This window comes from Rutidosis leptorrhynchoides, chromosome 2, assembly GCF_046630445.1.
Source record: "Rutidosis leptorrhynchoides isolate AG116_Rl617_1_P2 chromosome 2, CSIRO_AGI_Rlap_v1, whole genome shotgun sequence".
In the NCBI taxonomy this organism is placed as follows: Eukaryota; Viridiplantae; Streptophyta; class Magnoliopsida; order Asterales; family Asteraceae; genus Rutidosis; species Rutidosis leptorrhynchoides.
In genome coordinates, this window is record NC_092334.1 from 699,070,219 (window position 1) to 699,075,947 (window position 5,729).

Sequence of the window (5,729 nt, forward strand, 5' to 3'; positions counted from 1 at the left end):
GAAGTTTTTTTAAAAAAAAAAAAAACAAAGAAAGTGTTTAAATGAGTTTTACAGAAAGGGGGAAAGCAAAGTAAAAAAAAAAAAAACTTTTTTCCAAACAAAGGTAAATGAAAGTAGGACTTAATACAAGAAAAAAGTAAACATCTCCTAGACGTGATAAAATCTATTAATGATAAGTATTAGACTTGATGAGCTAAATGTGACAAAAATGTTTCAACATGTCTTATGTTAATTTTCTAAAATAAGTTATTATTATTCCGAGTTTAACACATATACATATGTTAATTAAAAACAACCTTTTTGTTCTTATGTAGTGTTGGGTTGCAATTTTGGTTGTATGCCATAATTCCATCCAGTAGAGTGACAATAGAAAACTTTTGATGATAATCAATAAAAAACTTTTTTCCAAACTTGTCAAATGTTTTGTTAAAAACGTGACCGTTGAAAAAAGGAGGTTGAATAATAAAACTTAAAAAACAAATTATTTTTTTAAGAGTATGCATCAAAATGGCCCGTTTAATAATGGGGAGTAAAAATATAGTCAAATTGTTTCAACGAACAAGGGTTCAATTGGATGTCTCTTAAAAAAAATCCGCGGGTACGGGTGATGGATCCAATGGATCCGCATCCACGACCCGCGGGTGCTATCCCTAATTGTGACAAGTACAAATCAACTAAAAGTCTAAAAAATAAATGCTCTTATAGGGACCAAATGTTCACAATAATTGCCTAAGCTAGATATGAAACAAATAGTTCATAAAAAAAAAAAAAAGGTCGTTGTGCGTTTTCGGGATGATAGCCGAAATACACTTACAAAAGTAGGTCAGCCGTCAATTCTTTATGGCCATATCAACGTAGATCAATAAAATCATTTATGGTTTTGATAAAAGATTAATTAAAAATTAATTGTTTTTTGGTCTTGGATTCTCGGTAACAAAAGCAAAGGTTGTTTTTGGTTGCCACAACAAACAAGACAGAGGTTGTTGACTTTTGTTGTTAAACATGGCACAAGTGAACAATAACAATAGATTATTGTTTTTGAAAAGAATAATGATGCGTTAATTTTATTATATAAAATAAAATTAAAGAAAATGGTTTTCATTGATGACTATGAACAAACGCAAACAAAGTGTTTGTGGTATTTGGTGATTAAAAAAAAGTGCATCTAAAGCTTCTACTGAAAATAATATGCATCTAAAGCTTCTACTGAAAATTAATGTGCAAGGTACAACGCATAACTATATGGTCAAATTCATTTGAGCCTTCGGAGTCACAAGTATATGATGTATATATATATTACTCAATTAACAAAATAGTAAATCTAAATTAATTCATATGAATAGTAAAACGAAATTAATTAATTTACTATTCACATAAAAAGCGCATATGATAAAAAGCGCATCGCATATGATAAGCGCATATGATAAAAAGCGAATATGATGAAAAGCACAACGCATATGATGAAAATCGCATATGATTAAAAGCGCATATGGTGAAAAACACAGCGCATATTATTAAAAGCGTATATGGTGAAAAGGATATATGATAAAAAAAAAACACATATGGTGATTTATAAAAAAAAAACACACATATGGTGATTAATGGAAAGCACATATGGTGATTAATGAAAAGTATATTGTGAAAAAGAATCACAAATGTTTCTTGAAAGAATTCAAGGTAAGATATATGAACCAATTCATCCATCATGTGAACCATTTTGATATTTCATGGTTCTAATAGACGCATCTAGCGGATGGTTTCATATTTGTATGTTATCAAGCCGTAATATGGCATTTGCAAAGTTTCTTGCACAAATTATTAAATTGAGAACACATTATTCTGATTACACCATTAAAAGGATGAGACTTGATAATGCTGGTGAATTAACATCTCAAACATTTAATGATCATTATATATCTACAGGGATTGTTGTTGAACATCCAGTTGCTCATGTGCATACACAAAATTGGTTTAGCTGAATCAATAGATAAACGCTTACAGCTAATAACTAGACAATTGATAATGAGTACAAATCTCTCAATATTTATATGTGGACATGTAAATTTACATGCTGCGACATTAATTCGCATTATACCATGTGGAAGTCGTAAATATTTTCACTTAATACTTGATTTTGGCCAAGAGCCAAATATTTTCTACCTTAAAACATTGGTTGTGCAGTGTATGTTCCAATTGTATCACCACAACACAATAAAATGGTTCTTCAAAGAAAGGTGATAATATATTTTGGATATAAAACATCTTCAATCATAAGATATATTGAACCCATGATGGGTGATGTTTTTACAGCACGTTTTGCTGATTGTCATTTTAATAAAACATTGTTCCCTAGATTAGGGGGAGAAATAAAAATAAAAAATAAAATGATGCTTCATGATGTGAACATCAATTAAGGTATATTGAACTCGCACAAAAGAATGTGAAACGAAAGTTCAAAAATAATGCATATGCAAGAACTTGCAAATTAATTACTTTATGCATTTACAGATATAAAAAAGTGACTAAATCATATATACCAGCGATAAATGCTCCAGCTCGAACTGAAATTCCAAAAGCTGGCAATAATGTCACTGTTGAGTCTTTGCCACGCATCAAACGTGGAAGATCAATTGGTTCCGAAGATAAAAATCCTCGAAAAAGAAAATCAGCTGATAATGAGGTAAGAGAAAGTGTTCAAGAAGAACCACAAATCAATATTCCTTCTGCAGAGGATATTGATAAATGTAAATACTAAAATTGCGATAAATTATGCAATATTATGGAACCGAAATGAAACTAAAATCTCTATGAGATATTTTCATATAATGTTACAATGACATCATGAATAAAGATGATGATCTGGAACTAAAATCTATCATTGAATATACAAAATGGACATGATTGAGCTCAATGGAAAGGAGCAATAAGAGCTGAATTAGAATCGCTCGATAAAAGAAAAGTTTTCGGATCAATCGTTATCACTTTTAAAGATGTGAAACGTATGGGATACAAATGAATTTTTATCCGAAAAGAAATGTGCAAATGAAGTTACAAGGCAAAACTAGACTTGTAACTCAATATTTCCCACAAAGACCAGAAATGAATTAGGAGGAAAAATTATCCTCCTGTAATGGATACAATTACTTATTAGATACTTAATCAACCTGGTAGTTATTTAAATGCATCTCATGAATGTTGTTACTACTTATCTGTATGGATCACTTAATAGTGATATATATGAATATACCTAAAGGGTTAAGGTATCATAAGCATCTAATGTAAAACCCAAGGGAATATATTCCATTAAATCACAAAGATTTCTAAGTGGGTTTATACAAACGGGACGTATGTGGTATAACCGATTAAATGACTACTTAATAAAAAAAAAGGTATAAATATAAACTTATTTTGCACGTATGTTTTATAAAAATAATGTTAGGATATGAGATCGTAGTTGTTTATGTCAATGTTCTTAACATCATATGAACAAATAAAGAGATCTATGAAATCATTCAACTTCTAAAGAATTATTTTGAAATGAAAGATCTTGAAAAAATCAAGTATTACCTTGGATTGCAAATTGAGCATATGCCTAATGGTTTACTTGTACATGAAACAACTTATACCGAAAAGATTTTAAAACATTTTTTTTTAAAGACAAACTCATTGTTGTTAGATCACTCAATATTGACACTGATCTATTTCATCCCTGCGAAGATCATGAAAATTTTAACAGATCGGAAGTTCTATATTTTAGTGCAATTGAGGTTCTTATGTATCTTATAGATTATACAAGATCTGACATTTCTTTTGCAGTTAATTTGTTGACAAGGTTCAGCTCAGTCCCTACCAAAAGACATTGGAATGGGATCAAACAAATAGTTTGATACCTTCGGGGAACTACTGATTTATAATTATTTTATTCTAACAACTCGAAACAAGATTTGTTTGGTTATACAGATGCAGATTATTTATCCGATCTACATAAAGCTAAATCTCAAACTGGATATGTATTCCTAAATGGAGGCACCGCAATATCATGACGTTCTCAAAACAAACACTTGTTGCAACATCATCAAATCATGCCGAAGTGATTGCATTACATGAAGCTACTCGGGAATGATTTTAGTTAAGATCAATGATACAAATCATTATTGATTCTTGTGGACTAGAACGCTATAAAAGCGTAACAACTATCTATGAAGATAATACAGCTTACATAATACAAATGAAAGAAGAGTATCAAAAATGACAGAACAAAACATAAATACTGACGAGGCGCTAAAGCTATAAACGGTCTTAACGGTCATAAGTTTGATGGAAAAGAATGGTATATTGGTAAGGCTCAGAAAAAGACTGAAAGGGAATAGGAACTGAAACAACGGTTTGAACAAACCATGAAGGAGACTATAGACAAATCACGAGGGCCAAACTTGTACATAAAAGATTTAGATGATACAGTTTCAGATGAAAACCTCAGATTTTTCTCATATACTCAAGATATCGTAAAAGACAACCAGATTAAAATGAGATACGTTCAATCAACAACTCTGCTGATCTTTATACCAAAGCACTGCTAACTGCTATTTTCAGAACACACGTTCATAATATTGGCATGAGGCATGTTCAGAAGATGTAACAACTCAGGCGTTGCCTACTTGAGGGGGAGTCAACTTTATGCTGCACTCTTTTTCCCTTAGCTAAAGTTTTATCCCAATGAGTTTTCTTTAGCAAGGTTTTTAACGAGGCAGTACTAGTTATTCTCTAATAAAATTGTCATCCAAGGGGGAGTGTTATAAAATATCTAGATTGTGTTATAAAATATCTAGATTGGATGTTAATTTTATTATTATTATATTTCTTGCATAGTAATATTTTATACTATAAATAGACATGTATGGTAACCATTTAAGGTGCACCATTTCTCTTGAAATATCAATATCAATATTTCTTCTTTCCTTCTTCTCTCTTTTTCTCTCTTTGTTCTTATAACCATTAAAGATAGTTATAAGCTACTGAATTATAACAAAAAGACATTTGTTATTAGTAATAACTATTATTAAAAATACTAATACAAAATTTTTAAGCAAACTTTATTATTATTAATTATTATAATTATAATTATAATATTAATTATTATTATAATATTAATATTCAAATATATATTCTCTTTAGGTGATTAATTATGTTGTATATGTATGCGAAAATACACGTCTCTATATGTTTGTAAAAACAACGACAAGTTTCTTAGTCAGAATTCGTGGTTTTACGCGTCATTAAACTAAACAATTTTAGCATTTACATTCACTTAATTCCTAAAACATATCATTAAACTGTTTCGTTTAATCAAATTCGTGGTTCCACGGGCCATTTCTTATATATTTTGCTAAGCTATTATTTCAAGTGAACACACGAGAAATTAGTTAAGCACTGTATATGATTATAATTCAATTCATTGATTAACTAATTAAGATTACCGATATTTTGTGTACACAAAAGTTTTTCAACAAATAAACTATATACAAGGCCGTCTTTAATAGATTCTTTTTTATATCTCTGATTCCTTTTTCTGTTAGCAGGCTTTATGAAAGCCTGATTACAATTCATGGCATTTTATAGTATGAAAATATAAAAAATTAAAAGCCAAAGTAGTGGAGTATGTAAGTATAATTATACGTATCATATAATACTGTATAAATTGTTTAGTAAAAATTTAAGATTTGCAACCA